Below are 22818 nucleotides of genomic sequence, written 5' to 3' on the forward strand. Positions count from 1 at the left end.
TAGCTGGGCACGGGGGCACGTGCCTGTAATCCCAGCTACTCAGGAGGCTGAGGCAGGAGAATTGCCTGAACCCAGGAGGCGGAGGTTGCGGTGAGCTGAGATCGTGCCATTGCACTCCAGCCTGGGTAACAAGGGTGAAACTCCATCTCAAAAAAAAAAAAAAAAAAAAATACCCTAAGTCATCTCTCTCAACTTCAAAGTTCCACAAATCTACTGCAGGGCAAAATGCCTCCAGTCTCTTTGCTAAAACGTAGCAAAAATCTCCTTTACTCCAGTTCTCAAGTTCTTCATCTCCATCTGAGATCTCCTCAGCCTGGACTTTATTGTCCACATTGCTATCAGCATTTTGGGCAAAGCCATTCAGCAAGTCTCTAGGAAGTTTCAAACTTGACCACATTTTTCTGTCGTCTTCTAAGCCCTCCAAACTGTTCCAACCTCTGCCTGTTACCCAGTTCCAAAGTTACTTCCACATTTTGGGGTATCTTTTCAGCAGTGCCCTACTCTCCTGGTACCAATTTACTGTATTAGTTTTCATGCTGCTAATAAAGACATACCCGAGAATGGGCAATTAAAAAAAAAAAAGTTTAATCAACTTACAGTTCCATGCAGCTGGGGAGGCCTCACAATCATGGCAGAAGGTAAAAGGCACATCTCACATGGCAGCAGACGAGAAGAGTGCTTGTGCAGAGAAACTCCCCTTTTCTAAAATCATCAGCCCTCATGAGACTTATTCACTATCAGAACAACAAAGGAAAAGACCTGCCCCCTATGATTCAATTACCTCCCACTGGGTCCCTCCCACAACATGTGGGAGTTCAAGATGAGATTTGCATGGGGACACAGCCAAACCATATCACCCTCTTTATAGTATTAGATGTTTGCAGTTATTTTAATACAAAAATATCTTGTTACATTTGACCTACATGTGCTTTATATGGTAAGACTTGAGCTAGGCTTTGTTGCTTTATTATTTAGAAAATCATGCATAAGATGACAGGTTAGAATAAGAAGAATAATTCAAATTTGGTGTAATTAGAATTGTCTAAGATCTCATCAGATTCTCCTTTTTATTTGTCATGACGTAATGCTTGTGGTTAATCCAATCTATACAACCTAACTGGCCTAGATCCACTGTTAGTGTTTTTTTAATACATCAGTAGGATTTTTAACTACAGGCATGTTACATTTTGATGTAGACTTACCAAATGTCTTTTAAATCAGTGTAGTGTCATTTTTGCCCTAGAAAACTGTAAGAATGTGCTTCCATGAAGTATAATTTTGAATTGGAAAGTGCATTTCCTTCAGACCGTCAAAAGCAATTTTTGTCTTTCCATAATTTCATTCAACGATTTTTGAAAATTCAGGTTTCTTTAGTGTCTTAAAGCCACCATTTGAATCCCATCATATTCCCTTTTGATTTTCAGTTTAGAGGTTTTTTAAAAAACAAACGTTCAAGACAAACCCATGAGAGTTTAAGGTCACAAGCTGATTTACAGCAAGATTCTAGATCCGTATTGTAGTTCAGGTCAATTAGAGCAAACGTGGTGCTTAGATTTTAGAGACCCACACCAACAAGTGACAGTCATCTTTGTTAAAGTATTCAAATATACAATATACAGAATATTACAATGGAAAATTGAGGTAGGAAATTAATGCATGAGATGTGCCTGTAACATAAATCTTTTAAGAAATATATATAATATTTCTAAATAAATGAACAGGGCTATCGTTGCTCAAAACATTTCTGGAACTGCCTTTAGAGCATGTAATAAATGTTCTTTTGAATAGCCTCCGTGGTAAGAGATGCTTTTCTTTCAGTGTTTTGAATAGTCAGTAAGTGTTTTTTAGCCACACCTACTGAATAGAGATGAGTGGCCAGGCTGGGTTGGAGGAAGATGCACAACTAAAACCGGCATGTCACAGAACCAAATTTTAAGTTGCAAGCCTAACCTTGGAAATAAAAGTAATCAAATTGTCTTTAACGTGACTTCAAATATTTCTTTCTGGTATATTTGTGAAAACAGTAATTTCACAGGGTAGCCTCTATTCAATTTTCTTTGGTAAAGCAGTCACCAAGCATTTGCTTTTTAAAGAAAATAGCTGCCTCAAAATTGTAATTCAGATGGATTTTATAAAACTGCTGTCTTACAATGTAAAACCTCATCTCTGTTACTCCACTCACAGTAGACAGGGTTTAAGCGTTGTGCTTCCATTGTGTTGCTGTTTTTGCCAGATTGCACTGAAATATGATTTTCCTGTTAGGGACAAGAATAGGATCTACAAAAACCTATTCTTAAAGATTTGGGTCCGTGAAGTGACATGGACTGGTGGAATGGCTGTACTTTGAATCATAAATAAGGCCTAAAGCTTATGGAACCAGTTTGAAGTTACATTATTTGTTTTCATTATTTGCCTAGTGGCAACTTTTGTCCTATGGATATCTTCTGAAGACTAGATTGTAAGATAGCAGGAATGAGAGTAGGGTGGGGTCTGTTGTTTATTTGTTTGTTTTTGAAACAGAGTCTCACTGTGTTGCCCAGGCTGGAGTGCAGTGGTTCGATCTCAGCTCACTGCAACCTCTGCCTTCCAGGTGCAAGCAGTTCTCCCTGCCTCAGCCTCCCAAGTAGCTGGGATTATATGCGCCTGCCACCACACCTAGCTAATTTTTTTTTTTTTGATATATTTTTATTAGAGATGAGATTTTGCCACGTTGGCCAGACTGGTCATGAACTCCTGACCTCATGTGATCCACCCACCTTGGCCTCCCAAAGTGCTGGGATTACAGGCGTGAGCCACCAGGCCCGACCTTAAGCGACCAGTGCCAAGCACAGACGCTTTATACATAGTGAGCATTCAGGAAATGTTTACGGGGTTGAATTAAACTTGTTGGTATGTAAGGGTAGTGTCTCAATTATATTCCTCTGGGTCCTTTAGTGTTACATCTTAACTGTCTATGTATAAGCGTTGAAGTAAAAGATTTGGTCTGAAGTAGCCTAACTGAGGATGTCTACACATCATCCAGTTCTCCACTTGCCAGAAAGGATACTGAGTTGGAAGGAGGAAAGCTGGGTTCTAGATTGTTAGTTGCCTGTATAGATACCTGGTGTTCTATGAAAAATGATAGTAGCTTCTGAATAGACATTTCTCCAATGAAGATACACAAATAACCTCAACAGTACACAAAAGATGCTCAAGTCATTAGTCATCAGGGAAATTCTAATCAAAACCACAATGATACCATAGCTACAATAGCAACTATTGTCCAGGATGTATGCATTGCTGGTAGGAATGTAGAGTGATGCAGTTGCCATGATAAAGTTAGGTAGTTCTTTTAAAAGTTAAATAGAATTACCATATGAGCAGCAATTCTGCTAGTTATAAACTCAAAAGACCCTATTGAACATTCAAACATCAAAATAACTAGTGAAAAAAAAAGGTGATTAAATTCAAAAAATCTGAAGAAAATGCCAAGGAAAGCAAGGTAAAAAGAATTAGCAAAAATAGAAACAATTAGAAAATGGGACTCAGTACTTCAGAAGAATATAAGAGGGCTGGTTCAAAACAGTAGATGAACTTGTAGGACATACCAAGAGGAAAATGAGAAAGCAAAAATGCATAGATATGTTGCTATGAGAAAGGTTATATACTCAGAAATAGAGAAAAGTTTTTTAGATTACAGGAGATTATTACTTATACCGAAAAAAATTTAAATTGTAAGTGCATGATTTCTGGAAAAATAATTATGAAATTTAACCTAAGACAAAATGTGAATAGATCAACAACCATAGAAGAAATTCAAGTCATCGTTAAGAGATTTCTTCCAAAGGGGCATGATATGACTTTTTTTTTTTTTTTTAGACGGAGTCTCACTCCGTTGCCCAGACGGGAGTGCGGTGGCATGATCTTGGCTCACTGCAACCTGCACCTCCCGGATTCAACTGATTCTCCTGCCTCAGCTTCCTGAGTAGCTAGGATTCCACGCCCAGCTAATTTTTGTATTTTTAGTAGAGACAGGGTTTCGCCATATTGGTCAGGCTGGTCCCGAACTCCTGATTTCGTGATCTGCCAGCCTCAGCCCCCCAAGTGCTGGGATTATAGGTGTGAGCCACTGCACCTGGCCAATACAACTGTTTTATAGTTGAGTATAGTTTTAGTTTTAACTAACATGATTCCCACATTAAACTATTCCAGCATATAGTCAAAACTGGCAAATTTCCAAGTCAGTGTTACAAAACTGATATAATTCTGAGAAACCTTGAGAATGCCACCCCCTAAAAAAGAGGTCCACATGCAAATGGAAGCAATAATCCTGAATAAAATACAAATGAAACCCAGACTGTAGTCAAGGACCACTACACCATGATTAAGTAATGTTTATTCTAAGAAACCAAAGATGAGCCAGGCACTGTGGCTGACGCCTGTAATCCCAGCACTTTGGGAAGCCATGGCGGGCAGATCATCTGAGTTCAGGAGTTCCAGACCAGTCTGGCCAACATGGTGAAACCCGGTCTCTACTAAAAATATAAAAGTTAGCCGGGTGTGGTGGCCCATGTCTGTAATCCCAGCTACTCAGGAGGCTGAGGCAGGAGAATCACTTGAACCTGGGAGGTAGAGGTTGCAGTGAGCTGAGATTACACCACTATACTCCAGCCTGGGCAACAGAGTGAGAATCCGTCTAAACGACAACACACACACACACACACACACACACACACAGTGCTCATTGAGGACAGAGCTCTGGATGCTTGCAATGCACCTATAAAAAACAGGAAGGGGGCTGAGTACTGTGGCTCACGCCTGTAATCCCAGCACTTTGGGAGGCTGAGGCAGACGGATCACTTGAGCTCAGGAGTTTGAGACCAGCCTGGACAACATGGTGAAACCAGTCTCTATCAAAAAATACAAAAATTAGCCCGGCATGGTGGTGCACCCCTGTAGTCCTAGCTACTTGGAGGCTGAGGTAGGAGGATTGCTTGAGCCCAGGAGATAGAGGTTGCAGTGAATGGAGATTGTACCACTGTACTCCAGCCTCCAGCCTGGGAGACAGAGCGAGACCCTATCTCAAAAAATAATAATAAATAAATAAATAAACAGGATGGGGTGGGGCAGGGAGAGCATCAGGAAGAATAGCTAATGAATGTTGGGCTTCATACCGAGGTAATGGGGTGATCTGTGCAGCAGACCACCATGGCACATGTTTACCTATATGCACATCCTGCACACGTACCCCTGAACTTAAAGGTTGAAGAAAAAAAAAAAGATGATGATCATCCTCTTCAAAACTAAACTACCCTCACAAAACTAATGAAAGGCCACCAACTTAGGTGAATGAGAGTGGCCTGAATTCAACCACTATTGTGGAGGTTGTTGATTTGCAACTTCCCCAATTACTCCTGTAAATAACATCACCGATGTAAAAATGAAGATTGGCTTTTTGAGATGTCCTTTTGGGCTCACTTTTCCACCCAGGCTGGAGTGCAGTGGCACAATCTTGGCTCACTGCAGCCTCTGCCTCCTGGGCTCAAGCAATTCTTGTGCCTCAGCCTCCTCAGTATCTGGGACTACAAGCATGCTCCACCACACCCGGCTACTTTTGTATTTTTAGTAGAGATAGCGTTTCACCATGTTGGCCAGGCTGGTCTAGAAATCCTGACCTCACATGATCTGCCCGCCTCGGCCTCCCAAAGTGTTGGGATTACAGGCATGAGCCACTGCGCCTGGCTACCATGGAGAATTCTGATGCCAGACTGATTTGTTCTTGATATTTTTTAAGTCAGTCTCTATAGGAGTTCTCATTTATATTTAAATTTTAGTATTTTCATTAGGATAGATCTCTGAGCTAATTGATCAGTGTTACCCTGATAAAAAATTTTATTAAATTACATTTTTTTGAGATGGAGTCTCATTCTCTTGCCAGGCTGGAGTGCAATGGCGTGATCTCAGCTCACTGCAACCTCCGACTCCCTGGTTCAAGTGATTCTCTTGCCTTAGCCTCCTGAGGCAGGGTTTCACCATGTTGCCCAGCATGGTCTCGATCTCCTGACCTCATGATCTGCCTGCCTCAGCCTCTTCAAATGCTGGGATTACAGGCGTGAGTCACTGTGCCTGGCTTTTTTTTTTTTGAGACAGAGTCTCCCTCTGTTGCCCAGGCTGGAGTGCAATGGCACCATCTCGGCTCACTGCAACCTCCACCTCCAGCGTTCAAGCAATTCTCCTACCTCAGCCTCCAGAGTAGCTCCTTCCTCTTTTTTTTTTTTTTTTGAGATGGAGTTTCGCTCTTGTTACCCAGGCCGGAGTGCAATGGCGCGATCTCGGCTCACTGCAACCTCCGCCTTCTGGGTTCAGGCAATTCTCCTGCCTCAGCCTCCTGAGTATCTGGGACTACAGGCGCTCACCACTGTGCCCAGTTAATTTTTGTATTTTTAGTAGAGATGGGGTTTTACCTTGTTGAGGATGGTCTCGATCTCTTGACCTTGTGATCCACCCACCTCAGCCTCCCAAAGTGCTGGGATTACAGGCTTGAGCCACCGCGCCCGGCCATCTCCTTCCTCTTATTGTGAAGTGCAAGGTGCAAAAAGGAGGCCTGCTGCTTGTTCAGGACTATGTCAGCATTGTGGCTCAGAAGAAGCGTAACAGCTGTGTCATGGCCTTCCCTTGCAGCAAAATGGAGCGCAGTATTCTTTTCAAGAAATGGACACAGAAAGTGTGGTGACGATGCCTAATCTGCCGTGTTTCACTGCTTAATTGCTTAAAAGATCTTAGCAACACTAAGTATTTAATAACAAAATACGTAGCATTTAAAATCGGTGTTCAAGCTTCAAAATAATGCGGTTATAGTTCAAACATGGTGTGAGTGTGCATGTGTGAGAAGTTGGTCTGTTTGTGTATGTGTGGGAAGTGGGTCTGTGTGTGTGGGTGGGGCAGGGGGAGAGACAGAGAGAGAGACAAAGAGAGAAAGAGAGAAAGAAACAGAATGAAACACAAGGGAGTTGTTTTGTGTTGCTTTTGCAATGGGATGATTCCACAAGGACAAAGGACAAGCTTTCAGAGTAAAAAGATATTGGGTCGAACATAGAAGAAAATACTCCTGTGATTTATCCTCTGGTAGAGCAGTGCCCTACAGATTTGGGGTTTCCCAAGCTTGTACATTAAAAAAAAAAAAAACGGAGACTGTTATAAGGTTGACAATGTTTAGTTTCCCCACGACTTTTTTTTCTTTTTAAAAAAGGCAACAACAGTTATTCATCTCTGTCATTACAAATGTACATTTCAATAGTTATTCTCCCCAAAAGAAGGAAGGACATAATAGCACAATAAAGGGCAGTCCTTCAAGTCAACACACTTTAAAATAATGCACTTATTTTAATGAAAACCTACCCCTTCCTTCATTTTTCTGGGTCTACCAGCGAGTAAAGCTTTACCATTGACTCACAGTGCCCTGTGGACCAGGGGTTTCCTCAACATCCACCCAGCCCTTGGTATTCTCCCATTTCTGTTGTTTTTGATTCATATTTTACCTCAAGAGTCTGCTTGCTAAAAACCCAAAAAGCCTAGGAAAAGAGCAAGGAAGGGAAGAAGGTGTCTAGGAGGGTTTTCTGGCAATGCTGGAAGTTTCTGTTATGTCAAGATTTTGGGTAAGTGTGAGGACCACAGTACATACCCTGTCTTCATCTATGTGATCTGTGCACTTCAAATTAGTATCAAGAATGACCTTCATGGTCTGAGTGTATCCGCCCACGGATGCATGATGCAAAGCTGTCCAACCATTGTGGTCACTGACAAAGAGTTAAGAAAAGATGTGTGCATATACTTAAAATGACATGCAGGATGGGATGCCACCTGGCACTTTCTAGGTAAATTTGATGACAACAAAAAGTATAATTGAGATATGGCAACTAATATTTATGAAATATTTATAATAAATGAGTGAATTTCAGGCTCAGTGATCTTAATCTACTTGTAATGTGATTCACTCATATTTTTTATTTAGTGGTTTAAGATATGAAAGTATATAAACACATTACCAAACACTTTGGGGTAGAAGTATACTTAGCGTGTCTGTGTCATACATAATTTTTTCAAAGCTATAATGAACTGATACACATCAATTTAAATATTGTTTTAGTTTTTCATTGAATATTGTATCAAAAAATTTTTATGAAGTGGTGTTAGTCTTCATGGTCAATAGTTATTGGTAATACTACTAATAATATAGTACATGGCTTTAAGACACTTAGCTTAATGTTACTTATTATTCTAATAGTTCAAGTCTGAAACACTTTCCTCTTGTGCTCTCAAAGATGCTTACACAATCACTTTGAAAAATGTTTATTCTTTTTCATAGAAATTTAAGATATAAATATAATGAAGCCTTGTAATATTGCTAATACTTTTTTCAAATTAAACACAGAAAACATTTTTCTGACACAATTTAATTTCAGTGCTAGTGAGCAGATGTTTTAGGGTATAAGAGCCATGTTGCTATTTCAGTTATGATATAATTAAACAACAACTGTCTGGTCTGGGTGGGGTTGCTTGCATCTGTGTGATTGTTGATGCCAGCAGTAGCAGTGCAGCTAGGTGCCTGCTAATCAGGGAGGCAGGGAGAGCAGGGTGTGCTCACATAGCAGCAGATGGGTGGCACAGTACACATGCACACACACACCACTGGGGGGAAAAAGTGAGCTCTGCCTGTGTGGATGCTAGCAAAGCAGTGGGAGTGTGGCCATGTTTGTGAATCCTGGCAATGCAGGCATGGAGGAGGCTGCAGTGGGAGAGGGTGTGGGTGGGCTTTTGTGTGTCAGTGGGGGCTGCATTGATAGAGTTCTGTGATGATCAGGTGCAGTCTGTTGGTGAAGGAGCTATGATGTGAGCCCCCAGGAAGCACCTTGATTGGGCATCCAAGGCTGTGCTGCAAGCACGTACAGCCAGATCGGGGCCCCACGAGAGGCCAGCAGATAGGGTGTTCTCAGATAAAACTGGCTCCATCTAACCAGCATTAAAAGAAAAACAGGATTTATACCTCTCTGTGTTTCTTTGATCCCAAGCAGTTGCTTAGCTAAAGACATGAATTGTTTTTTGGTCTCTAAAGATCTTCTCCAAGATGACAGTATGACAAACCATTAACAACCAATAAGATCAGCAGAAACTCTGAACTAGTGAGGAATTCTCCATAAGTGTATTGCCGTCATTGGACCCTCTGTACATTAGTTGTCAATAAGTTTATCATATTTATTTATGGTAAAAATATTCAATTATCTGCTACATAGTTAAAGAAACAGGATGCTATAGAAATGATTTTGATAGTTAGCATTACCTGTAAATTTAGCTATGAACCTGGTTGGTCTCTGTTAGGAAGACACCTGTCATTTCTAAGCCTGACATAGATTGTGGCTGATTTTGTTTTTTTCTTAATTTAATTTAATATTAAGTTCCAGGATACATGTGCAGGATGTGCAGGTTTGTTACAAAGGTAAACATGTGCCATGGTGGTTTCCTGTGCCTATCAACCCATCGCCTAAGTATTAAGCCTTGCATTAATTTTCTGTTTATCTGATGCTTCCCTAATCCCCACTCCCCTGACAGGCCCCAGTGTGTGTTATACCTTCCCTGTGTCCAGGTGTTCTCATTGTTCAGCTACCACTTATAAGTGAGAATGTCAGTGTTTGATTTTCTGTTCCTGTGTTAGTTTGCTGAGGATAATAGCATCCAGCTCTATCTATGTTTCTGCAAAGACATGATCTCATTCCTTTCTATGGCTGCATAGTATTCCATGGTGCATATGTGCCCCACTTTCTTTATCTAACCTATCACTGATGGACATTTGGGTTGATTCCATGTCTGTGCTATTGTAAATAGTGCTGCAATGAACATATGTGTGTGTATATCTTTATAATAGAATGATTTATATTCCTTTGGGTATATACCCAGTAATGGGATTGTTGGGTCAAATGCAATTTCCAGTTTTAAGTCTTTGAGTAATTGCCACACTGTCTTCCACAATGGTTGAACTAATTTACATTTCACAAACAGTGTAAAAGTGTTCCTATTTCTCCACAACTTCACCAGCATCTGTTTTTTCTTGACTATTTAGTAACTGCCATTCTGACTAGCATGAGATGGTGTCTCATTGTGGTTTTGATTTGCATTTCTCTGTTGATCAGTAATGTTGAACTTTTTTACATGTTTGTTGGCTGCATAAATGTCTTCTTTTGAGAAATGTCTGTTCATGTTCTTTGCTCACTTTTTGATTTTTTCAATTGTAAATTTGTTTAAGTTTCTTGTAAATTTTGGATATTAGACCTTTGTCAGATGGATAGATTGCAAAATTTTCTCCCATTCTATAGGTTGTCTGATCACTCTGATGATAATTTCTTTTGTAGTGCAGAACCACTTTAGTTTAATTAGTTCCCCTTGGTCAATTTTTGCTTTTGTTGCAATTGCTTTTGATGTTTTTGTCATGAAATCTTTGCTTATGTCTATCTCTTAAATGGTATTGCCTACATTTTCTTCTAGGATTTTTATAGTTTTGGGTTTTAAATTTAAGTCCTTAATACATCTTGAGTTAATTTTTGTATAAGGCATAAGGAAGGGGTACAGTTTTAGTTTTCTGCTTATGGCTAGCCAGTTATCCCAGCACTATTTATTAAATATGGAATCCTTTCCCTGTTGCTTGTTTTTGTCAGGTTTGTCAAAGCTCAGATAGTTGTAGATGTGTGGTCTTATTACTGAGATCTCTATTCTGTTCCATTGGCCTATGTGTCTGTTTTGGTGTCCCTACCATGCTGTTTTTGTTACTGTGACCTTACAGTATAGTTTGTAGTCAGGCAATGTGATGTTTCCAGTTTTCTTCTTTTTGCTTAGGATTGTCTTGACTATTCATGCTCTTTTTTGGTTTCATATTAATTTAAATGTAGTTTTTTCTAATTCTGTGAAGAATGTCAATGGTAGTTTAATGGGAATAGTATTAAATCTATAAATTCATTGGGCAGTATGACCATTTTCACAATATTGATTCTTCCTATTTACAAGCATGGAATGTTTTTCCATCTGATTGTGTCCTCTTTTATTTTCTTGAGCAGTGGTTTGTAGTTTTCCTTGAAGAAGTCCTTCACATCTTTTGTTAGCTGTATTCCTAGGTATTTTATTCTCTTTGTAGCAATTGTGTATGGGAGTTCATTCATGATTTGGCTCTCTGTTTGTCTATTGTTGATGTAAAGGAATGCTTGAGATTTATGCACACTGATTTTGTATCCTGAGACTTGGCTGAAGTTGCTTAAATTGCTGCTGATTTTATATGACAACCTCTGCATGCTGTAACATAACTATTTATTACCTAAAGCTATCTGATACATTTTCTTTAACACAAAATCTTCAGTCTTGCAGAAAATTTAGCATTTTGCTGTTTACCCTTTCAAATCTCAAAATGGTAATACATCTTACTAGGTTACCTGGTTTACAAGATAATGAGACTTTCAGAAAATATGGTTTATCACACACAAAAAGAAATGAATGTAAGAGTCCTAGGTCAATATTTCTTGTGTGCAAGAATATCAAAGGAAGGGAAAAAAGAAGAATAAATCAGATTCTTTTAATTGGGACTGACTTCTAGACCATAGCAGATGGTAACCTAAGGGGAAGAGATGACTCACCATATCTATTTAGAGAAAGCCAGTGAACAGACTGTTACCCATCCTCTTATGAGTTTGTTTGCCTGTGAACTGACCTAAGAAATCCACCAAATTTAACCATTGTCTCATTGAAAAAATGGCTTAGTACCAAAAGAGGCAGGAAATCACTATTGACCATCTTTAAATACCCACCAAACTAAGGCTCAGGGAAGAAGACGTTTCCAAGGGAGTCATTTTCCAAGTTAGCAGCTGCTTATTTGCTTATGTAGCTCAGTCTTCTGCAGTGCCCTCTTCTGTGAGAGCGGAGAACTTCAGCCATGTCAATAGGCACACACAACTTGCCTTTCTATCAGTTTCCATCATAACTCAAAGCACATCAAGCATTTGATTAGAGTCATAAGGTCCTGCTGCAGAGCATATAGCCCTTAAAATGTCTTTAATCTTCACTTCCTATGCACATATTCTACATCTCAACCCACCCCCACTTGCTGAAGCTAACTTGCATGCTTTGTTTTCCCTCCTCATAATTCTTAGCCAGTTGTAATGCAAAGCACTTCATCTGTCCCACATTACCTCAAACCTAGGTACCATCACCCGCCAAAGCATTTAGCATTCTAGTTAGGACACTCATGCCTTTTAGAAAGATTCATGAATTATAAGGGTTTTTTTTTAATGCTTCACTTAAATATATTCACATATGCAATGGATTCTATCACAATGTTTAGCAAGAAATTTAGCCATATTGGTAAAATCTGTTTCAGAAAAGGCCAGTTCATGTGTTTTAATCCTTCTGGGAAGAAGCTAAAGATTTCACATATGTACATCCAATGACAAAATCTTCAAAAACTAATACATATTTATACATTATGGTAGGAAGGTTACAAGGTAAAGGAAGGTGGGATAAAATTAAACCAAAGCTATATCCTTTCATGTATCAGTAGGATTAAAAGAAATAGGATAAGCAAATAGCCTGGAAATTAATGTGCTTAAAATAAATAAAATTTGGTTTACATAAGTATTGTCCATAAGGTAGGTCTATATAATGCATACGAGTTAGAGTGTAACAAGTTCTTCATCCATAGAGTTCCCAGAGTTACCAACCCCATATTATATTTTCTGCTCATTTGCAAACAAGACAGAGTTTGGCTAATTCTTTGAAGCTGTTATACCCACAAACAAAGTTGCACATAAGTACAAAAATTCATGTGTTGCATGCAGTCACCACATTTCTTTAGGCTAGTTTAATCTGAAAGAATTCCAATCTTATGAGCTGATAATTTTATAGAATGCCTCCCTGTTTAGGCTTAGTCTGGTGTTTCCTCCTCATTCAATTTAGGTTACACATTTTTGAAAGGAGTATTATGACTTGTGACAGTCCCGTTACAGAGGATGTTAACTTTATTCAGGTAAGTGGCATCGGCCATGTTCTTCCTAGGTAAGTTAATATTTTCCCCTTCCTCATTAATAACCCTCTTGTGGGAGGTATTTTGAGACTATATAATAACCTGTTACTCATCAGATTCTCAGTTTCTAATTTTAGCAGCTGTTGACAACTCTTTTACCAATTCAATTATCACTCTGATGGTTGAAAAGCAGTGATTTTCTAACTGTATTATCCTTTTACATGTATTACTTGGCAATCTATTGTAAAGAAAAAGCCCTTTTCTTTCGTACTCCTCCCATTTACTTATTTACATTATGTGGGTGCAACTCATAGACTCTTATTTTATTCTAGGATGAGTTTGTTGTCCAGTACTGCATAGGCAATCATTCTAAAAGTGAGTGATTTAAAACAACAGTAATCATTTATTGTCTCACACTCATCCAGTGGGCAGCAATTTCAGTGAGGTTTGTCTGGATGGGTCTGGCTCAGGGCTTTGATGATGTTGCAGTCTGGGCCCAGCTTGTCTTCTGAACATCAGACTGGAAAGAGAGGGGTCTGCTCCAGGGTGGCCACTCACAAAGTGGGAAATTTGGTGTTTGTTGTTGGTGGCAGGCCTCTCCCCAGGGCTGTCTGAGTGTCCCATAGCATGGACTCTGGGTTCCCCCATACTGACCCCTTAAAGAAACTAAGGTGGGAACAGCAATGCTTTTATGACCTACACCTGGAAGTCGTGCTCTGCTGCCTCCAATGCATTCTATTGCTAACACAGCCCCATTCAGTATGGGAAGGACTGCACAAGGGTGTGAGCTTTAGGAGGCCACAAAGTGATCATTGTGGGCCAACTTAGAGCTTATCTGCAAGTGGATCATTACTCTACTATCATTATTCATTTTGAAACTCACTTTTCCCCAGATTTGGCCAGTGAGAGGCCCGTCAACATGGCTCTTACATCCTCTTGGCACTCCTCCGTTATTCTTCGAGAACTTCCTTAATTCCAGGTATAATAAGAAATCCCATCTTATACCTTCCTTGCTCTAGATCTGGAATTAACTAAATTAATTAATCCATAGTCTCTATGGATTCCTTTTAGTGAAGAATGGTTTTCAGAAACCAAGATCTAGTGGTTATGTGTGCTCATTGTTACCAGAGTATCATCGCTTGTCGGTACTCTCTGAGAAAGAGGTAGTAAAAGGAAATGCATGCACATAAAAATATATGTATCTACATCTATAGCCATGAATTTATATTGATGCCTACAATTCCAATTCAACAACACAAAGGTTATTCTAGCCTTCACTCTTTTTATATTTTTAAACCTCTTCTGCCAAGATAAAAATTTTTGTTGCATTTTCATCAATATATTTATGTATTTGCTCGAGATTAATATGTGCTTATAGTATTTTGTCTTTAATCTAAGGATATAAACTAACAATACTGTGTTCAAAATTACCTGGCTTTTTAATCCCCTTCAGTATAGCTCTATTAGTCATCGAAAATATAATTAGATAAGTTTGTTCCTGTTTATATTACATTTTTGTTTCCTTCCCATCTTTAATGCTGTCATCTTACTTTTAAGTAGAAAAATGAATAAACTCAAGTGAGGAAAGTGATTCATTCTTTAGATGTCAGCTAAATTCTTTCTCTAGTTACTTCACTCTTTGTTCAATGGACCCATTTACAAATCCCTGTAATGTCTGATATAGAGGATGTACATAGGCCAAACAGCTTAGATCCCCTCACTGGAGCCAATCTGAACGCCACCGTTGTTGACTGCCCAACTGACTATTAGAAGGGACTAATGCTAAACCTCTGATATGACACCTGCCATCTGGAGACACGCTGGTTGCAGTAGACCAGCAAGGAACAATGATACGTCCTTACTGAAATAAATACCTTTCCTTGATAAACAGGTTTATGTTTAGCCCACTGTATTTCTCCTAGCTTCATCACATGTAGTGCTATATTTACCATCCTGTTTTCCATTATAGCATTGCCACTAACAAAGAAACTCATTTTACAAAAAGACAAGAGTGAAAATAATACCTCGGTCAGAGAATTCATTGGTCTTTCAATGTCCTTCATAGAATTGGCTTAGTGAAAACCCAGTCATGGAGCTAATTCTCTGCAAAGTATACGTGCCATCCAACAGGGCATGTTGTATGCAAAAAAATTACTGCCACTATTTGATTATCTTTCTCCTATAGCCAGAATATATGAGTCCAGGATCAAAGCATGATAATCGAAAGGGTTTGTCTAACTATTACACCTAAAAATCATTCACTAAATTTTTGTTTCTCATCTTCATGTCTTTAGACTCTTCTGTGTTCTCAGAGAACACAACAATTGTTTCCCAATTGGAAGCTGGGACTGCCATTTGGTAATTTTGGTCTTACCATACTATAGAGCAAATAGATGAAGAAGGAGGTTACAGTGCAGGCAATTATTAATGGTCCCGATTAGCAAGAGGAAAGTGGGTTGCTGCGACACACAGAGGTGGAAAGGGAGGAGTATGTCTGGAGCCCAGAGGATTTTGTGAGATGCCTCCTGATATTTCTATGTCAGTTAGTAAAATTAATACAAAACAATAACAATTTAATTGAGGTAGACTCTGGGGACTTTGATGTTCCAAGAATAAAAGTTTGGGGTATTAGGTGAAATATCCTAACTAGCTAAAGTGCTGAGTGCAAAGAGAACACAGAAAGGGTAGTGGAGCAGGAAGTCACAGATACCAACTTCAGCCTTAGGACATGTTACAGAAACAATTACAGCAGCCACATACATTTTCTTTCTTTCTTGTCTTGGTAGCCAGTTTCCAAGATAGTCCCAATGATTCCTGCTTCCTGGTATTTCCCTTCTCTCTCTCTCTCTCGCACCCCCCCCCCCCCACCGGCCCGTCTCCCTATTCTCATTTTTCTCTCTCTCTCTCTTATCACTGGCTCTGGCAGAAGCCAGCTACCAGGTCATGAACAGTCCTAAGGAAAAGTCTACATGGCAAGGAACTGAGCACTCCAGACAACAATCGTGCATGAGTTTAGAAAGGAATCCTTCAGCTCCAGTCCAGCCTTCAGATGTGTATTAGTCCATTCTCACACTACTATAAATAATTACCGAGACTGCATAAGTTATAAAGAAAAGAGGGTGAATTAGTTCACAGTTCTGCAGGCTGTACATTCCATGCATCCTTCTGCATGCCTGGGAGCCTCAGAAAACTTGCAATGATTCTGGAAGGTGAAGGGGAAGCAAGCACATTTTACCATGGTGGAGGAGGGAAGTGCTACACCCTTTTAAACAACCAGATCTTGTGAGAACTCACTCACTATCATAAGAACAGCAGGGGGAAATCTGCCCCCATGATCCAATCACTTCCCACGAAGTGAATCCTCCAACATTGGGAATTACAATTCAACGTGAGATTTGAGTGTGGACATAGAGCCAAACCATATCAAGATGACTGCAGCCTTAGCTAACATGTTGACTGCAACTTTATGAGAAGCCCTGAACCTGAACTATCATTAAGCCACTTCTTGATTCTTGATTCTCAGAAACTGGTGAAAGATGTTTTTCATTTTAAGCTCCTACATCTTGGGGTAATTTGTTATACAAGAATAGGTAAATAATGCATTTTTTATATTCACATATATAAATACTAGCTAATCTCCTCCTTTTTATTATAATTTTGTATTATAAGTACTGTGTTAGTTTAATTAAAAATTTGGACTCTTGAATACAGAATAATCTGATGAGATTGTGGCTGAACAAGAGATGAATAATGTGATTGATGGATCTTTGTATCTCTGCTTGTTTTTAAGAGAGGGAAAGGCTATCTTCACTTGTACAAGGGTTAATTGCATCATACCAGGTGGAAGCATAAAGATGGTGTTATTGCTTCATGGAAGCTTAAATGTGGTTAAAGGCAGTGTTTGAATATTGAAAAGCTAATGGTTGGGCTGGGCTGATTATTTTTGTTTGGTTTTAGCTCCCACACATTTCTATTCTTTGATCAATGCTGCTGGGCTTGGTAATTGAAAACTACATTTCCCAGATGCCTTTGCCAGCTGCCTTCCTGTTTGTTTTGCCAATGGGAGGAATTGGGAGGACAGCAGAAGGTAAAACCTGCATGGCCCCTGTACTGACAGTAGTGACAGTTGCCAGCAATGAGGGCAGTACAAGTAGGGGTAGGCTGCTGTGAGTCTAGCAGCCCAGAAAGTGCACACCCTCTCTGGTGACTCTGCTACCTTGGTGACCCCTCTTTGATTCCAACATTGTCAGACAGAATAGGCTCTCAGCATTTCCAGAGCTGGCAGCTGCAGAGGCTATCCACGGCACAAAAGTCAAGTGCAGCACATGGGTTCCAGTTAGAGGTACTAGCAACTTTCTGATATTTTACTCTCATTCCTCCCCCTTTTAAAAAGTTCTCTAGCATCCCCTACTAAATCTTTTTGATCTGCAGTCCTCCTAATCACTTTATAAATCATTCACTATATTATATCTCTTCTAGTTTAAATCCTTAAAATGGTTTATATTTTCCTGACAGTCATAAGAGTACAGAGTCTCGTTCTGCACATGTACCCCCAAACCTAAAATGCAATAAAAAAAAATTACAGATTCTCAGGCTTCACGAAGATGCATTTTGGGAAACAAGAAGCTTAAATATTCCTCAAATGTTTATCTTTATCTCTAAATATTTCAGAATACATAAAATGAAAGCATTTTACCTGCATTGTTCTCTAGAAGACTATGCTTAAGATCAAAGTTTGTTAACATCTGGAAACTAGTATAGTGCTAACACTTGTAGTAAGGACCAATGCAAAGCAATCCATAATCCAGAAACTAGTACTATGAAACACTTAATTCAGTACTTAACTATTCAGCTACAAAGTCAAATGTTCTCATGCTAAGATACGTTTATACTCAATATAATTATTTGCTTATTTAACTGGAAACTCATGTTCTCGTCGCACGTTGTGTATTAACTCAGTGTTTGTAGACATTTTCAAATCTTGGTTTTTTTTCTTTTTTTCTATTCTATGGTTTTTAGTGTGCTTTTATTGTATTAAATAAAGGAGGAAGTTGAGAGTGAAAATACTGATGCAGAGATGCTCGTTAATTGATAATTGATCAATGCTAATTGCTTCCTATCTGATCTGGCTTCTGACAACCTCCACCTGCACCTCTACCACTTTCTGTGGTTCTGCAGCCACACTGGCCTTCTTGCTATTCCTCAAGTGCACTAATCTGTTCCCATCTCAGGAACTGTTCCCTCTGCCTGGAATGCTCCTCCCTGTATCTCCATCTGCCTCACTCCCTCTCATCATTACTGTCTTTGCTAAAATATTAACTTTAAAGACAGCCTTTTCCTCTCCCCACATCCTGGGCATCCAGATTGCCTACCCACCTACATCTTCTCCAACTGGGCCTACTTTGCTTTTCCTCTCAGCACTTGTGTCTCCCTGAAAGCATAGTCTATAAATATATGCTTATTCTTTTACTCTCTTTCACAGAGTGTAAATTCTGCCAGGCCTAGAAAACTGTCTTTGCTCACCACCTTATATCCTGTGCCTAGAACAGTGGATGCTTGGCATTTACAGAGTCAGGTGAACAATTATTATATCAGTGCTTTGGTTCATATGTTTTCACTACACGCACGTTTCATATTTTTGCCTCTGCCAATTTTGGAGATCAAATAAGCACTTTCAGCATTATATGTTTTAAGCAATACAGAGTGTGATGATTTGTTGTATGTGTCAACTTGACTGGGCCATGGGGTGCCCAGGTGCTTGACCAGATGTTTTCTGAGTGCTTTTGTGAGAATGTTTTTGGATGAGTTTAATATTTAAATCAATAGACTGAGTAAAGCAGATGGTCCTCCCTCATGTGGGTGGGCCTCATCCAATCAGTTGACAGCCTTAATGAGATTTATAATAAGATAATTTATAATAAGAATAAGAGGGAATTCCTCCTGCCTGACTGCCTCCTAGCTGGGGACATTGGTTTCTTTCAATCCAAACACTGGGTCTTCCTGGATCTTGAGCCTGCTCAGTTTTGTCCTGAACTCATCAATTGGCTCTCCTGATTCTCCAGCCTCGGACTTGGACTGGAATCCACCATTAGTATTCCTGGCTCTCCAGGTTGCCAACTGCAGGTATTAGGACTTGTCAGGCTCCAAAATTTATGATCCAATTCCTTGTAAGAAGTATCTTGATAGATAGATAGATAGATGATAGATAGATGATCGACAGATAGATAGACAGGCAGACACATTCTATTGGGTTCTGTTTCTCTGGAAATCCTGGCTAATATACACATGTTATCTAATTTTTCTACACATTTTACATAGATTAAAAACTTTCCATGTCAACTGAGTATCTCACAGGTGAGTGCTGTTGGTCAAATTTTTCGTGACAATGTTCATGAATGGTGTGGTTCTAGTTGCCACTACTTTGAGATACATACCTCAATGATGCTATGAATCTTGGCTCATTACTTTCATTCAAATGTCTGTACAGAAGTCAACATACTCAAGTTAAACTTAACAGGATTTCAGTACTACTTTGCAATAAAAGTACCGTTTATCATGCAGTCACATTCGATAAAGAGATTTGACTCAATAAGGTGAATGAATCCTGCCACCGCTTAGAATGCCCTAAATGATACACAGTGTATATCACAGTGTGTAGCACCCCATATTTAGACTGTTTTCTAAAATGACTTAATTTTGTGTTACTAAGCTCATTTTAATAAAGAATATATGTGCCTCTCACTTATGAGTTCCTTAAATCAAGTTCTTTTCCCCCCACTCAGATATTTCCAGATATTCTATATATTTTAAATTTCAAAGCATTTTAAATGATGCTTATGCTAGAGAAGTTCTGGTTGTGCAATACTGAGAAATTGAGAGTTGAAATACAAGAATCAATTTTGCGTTTTGCACTGTTTTCCTATATGAGTCTAAAATATGTATTTTCTTCTCTATGCTAATTAGATGTTAACTGGAATATAAGAGAATAAATTTACAACTCAAGTCTCCTTCCATTGCCTTATATTTTGTTTGCATCATTTTGTTGATTCTAAGTCAGGATTTTAAAAAGGGAGAGAGAAGCCCAACAAAGAATCCCTTAGTCATACATCAATTACAAGTTTTTTTTGTTCTGCCTTAATCCCTTTTCTTTGCAAGCATCAGTATCTTGCTTATATCCATCCTCTTGAGGTAAGAGAGACCAGTCTAAGCCCTCTTCGCATGGTCAGTGTCTACTTGTACATAGGAGGCACTCAACATGGTTTTTGATAGTAGTAATTACTTTTTGTTTAAATTAATAAAACAATTTAATTCGTCAATGCTCTATAAAAATGAAATCATGCAAATATTCAGATATATTTGACTTGCCTGTCCCAAATTATTCTACTTTGAATAATAGTTCTTGTTTTGTACTTGTGGGTTTTGGTAGGTTTCGTGTTTTGCTGAGAAGGCACACAGCCCTCCCCCTCCTAGTTTGCCCTTGATACCTGGATGCTTGTATTGTACACTGATGCTTCCACCTCACTTGGAGAGATTGAGCTTACTTGCCAGTGTGCCGTTCATCCACATGGATTCCCTGTAGAAAAATGTAAAGCAGATTGTTCTGTTTTCTGACCATTCTTGAGACAAGCTTAAGCATTCCCCCACCCTTTTCAATTGGATTGGCTACTTTCATTAATCTGGAACTAGCATTCTATATAACATAGAATTTCCACAGTCTCAATGGCAGGCTTGTCCCATGCCATGACCTCCATCCTCTCTTCATTAAGTAAGTGTGTGAACCAATGAAAGCCTGCGATTCTTCCCAAAGTTGATTTAGTGGCGTCATCAGCTTGAACAGGTCGATATTCTCTGATCCTCTAATTTAGAGAGAAAGCACAATGTGAATTTTTAAAAGATTTATTACATTGCAAACTGAATGGGAAAGATAACTTTTTTTTTTTTTTTTTTTTTTTTTTTTTTTTTTTTGAGACGGAGTTTCGCTCTTGTTACCCAGGCTGGAGTGCAATGGCGCAATCTCGGCTCACCGCAACCTCCGCCCCCTGGGTTCAGGCAATTCTCCTGCCTCAGCCTCCTGAGTAGCTGGGATTACAGGCACGCACCACCGTGCCCAGCTAATTTTTTTTTTTGTAATTTTTAGTAGAGACGGGGTTTCACCATGTTGACCAGGATGGTCTCGATCTGTTGACCTCGTGATCCACCCGCCTCGGCCTCCCAAAGTGCTGGGATTACAGGCTTGAGCCACCGCGCCCGGCCCAAGATAACTTTTATCATTGTGAAATTTCTGATTAATATCAAAAGAATTTTGTTCTAGGTACTGTAACAAATTAAAGATCAAGGAGCAGAAACATGAGGGCAGGGACTCTTTAAAGTATCTGTGAAAAATTACAGAAAAAAATCACATGAAAAGAGAGCCATTCAAAATATACTAACACAATTATGTCAATTTTAGTAAAGTTGTACTGGAGATGAGGACAGAATATTTTAAAATTATCTGGTCAACTTAAATGAGCAGACGTTAAATAGTCCAGAAAAAAATGCCCACTTCATCATTTTAAATTTCAGGCTGCAGTCTCCTAGGGAAAGCCCTAGAAATTTCATCAATTCAAATTCAAATTTTTAAATTTTATCAATTTAAAAAACAATTCTAAAATTATAAAGAAAATTATTTATAAGAAACAGGTTTTAATGGACTTTTTAAAAGTTTCCCAAAAAGTCAGTTCTTTCTATAAAAGTTGTGGTTTCAAAATAAGTCAAGCATATGATTAGAAAAAAACATTTACCTTAAAATAAATCACAATAACACACTGTTTAGTAAATTTTATTTCTTCTTGTCTGGTCATAGAAGTTCTCCCTCACATCCTATTCACAGAAGAGGCAGTGCTTAGGGAGGAAACTGTGGTATGTGATTTGCTGGAATGAATAAATTGGGTAGTACTTTGAGGAATTCATAAAAGGAATTCTGAGATATTCTTTCTGACAAAGTATTGGGGCAGACTCTGTAAAACTCAGATGTATGTTTCTAATTATGCTGGACAACAGGCTTTTGGAAATACACTGATTAAATAAAGCCTGCTTTTTCTTGTTTATAAATCTTGATTCTGCCAGGTGCCAGGTAGTTGGTGACTGTGTAGAAATTTTATAAATTTATGAGCATTTCTTTAATCTTTTAAAAAAATCAAGCTCACATTTCTGTAGCACATCAGTTAGTTTAAACTTAAACAGTGAAAAAATTTCATGAGAATTGTTTTTGTTTTCAAGCATTTATTCATTTAAAGTTTTAGGAAGTAGGACTATGGTTGAACTTTGAATTGGAATTCTGAAAAGAAGACAGAAAAAAGGCTAATGAAATATTAAAGAGACATCCAAGGAGCAGCAGGCCCAGATTGAACCTATATGTTTCTTTCACAGAGAACCCAAAGAAGCAGAAGAAACACTGGAAACAGGAAGAGTAACTATAAAGGGTTACCCGATTTGAATAAACCTCTAACTGTAATAAATGTAGGATAACAAAAGAAATACTTCATTCAGCCGTGTGCTCAGCAATCCAGGCATGAAACTTCAGTTACAGAATCTGTAATACTGATGAAAATTTTTTAGTCATAAATGTTTTAAAGAACTCAGTTTTTGTTAGTTTTGGTTTTAATTCAATAGTATAAGAAATTTAATTTTTTGTGGCTTGTGATTACAAAACTTTGATTACCATTGTAATGTTAGTTATTTAGGGGAATGGCCTTCCTTCTATTTAATAAAATACCATCTTCTCCCACTGGATGGCAACAATGGTT

The 22818-nt window shown here is 38.8% G+C and overlaps 1 long non-coding RNA gene across 2 annotated transcripts; it reads left to right on the top strand.

Moving 5' to 3' along the window:
• Positions 1–12964: 12964 nt before the first annotated feature.
• Positions 12965–22563, top strand: LOC103788517 (uncharacterized). Of its 2 annotated transcripts, none has more exons than XR_008477103.2 (3): positions 12965–13036; positions 13927–14012; positions 22442–22563. It is a non-coding gene; the product is annotated as an uncharacterized LOC103788517 (long non-coding RNA). The 2 variants fall into 2 exon arrangements; XR_004735264.3 differs by lacking the exon at positions 22442–22563 and adding an exon at positions 15960–19774.
• The last annotated feature ends 255 nt before the right edge of the window (positions 22564–22818 follow it).

The sequence above is a fragment of the Callithrix jacchus genome, chromosome 16 (genome assembly GCF_049354715.1).
Source record: "Callithrix jacchus isolate 240 chromosome 16, calJac240_pri, whole genome shotgun sequence".
Taxonomy (NCBI): domain Eukaryota; kingdom Metazoa; phylum Chordata; class Mammalia; order Primates; family Cebidae; genus Callithrix; species Callithrix jacchus.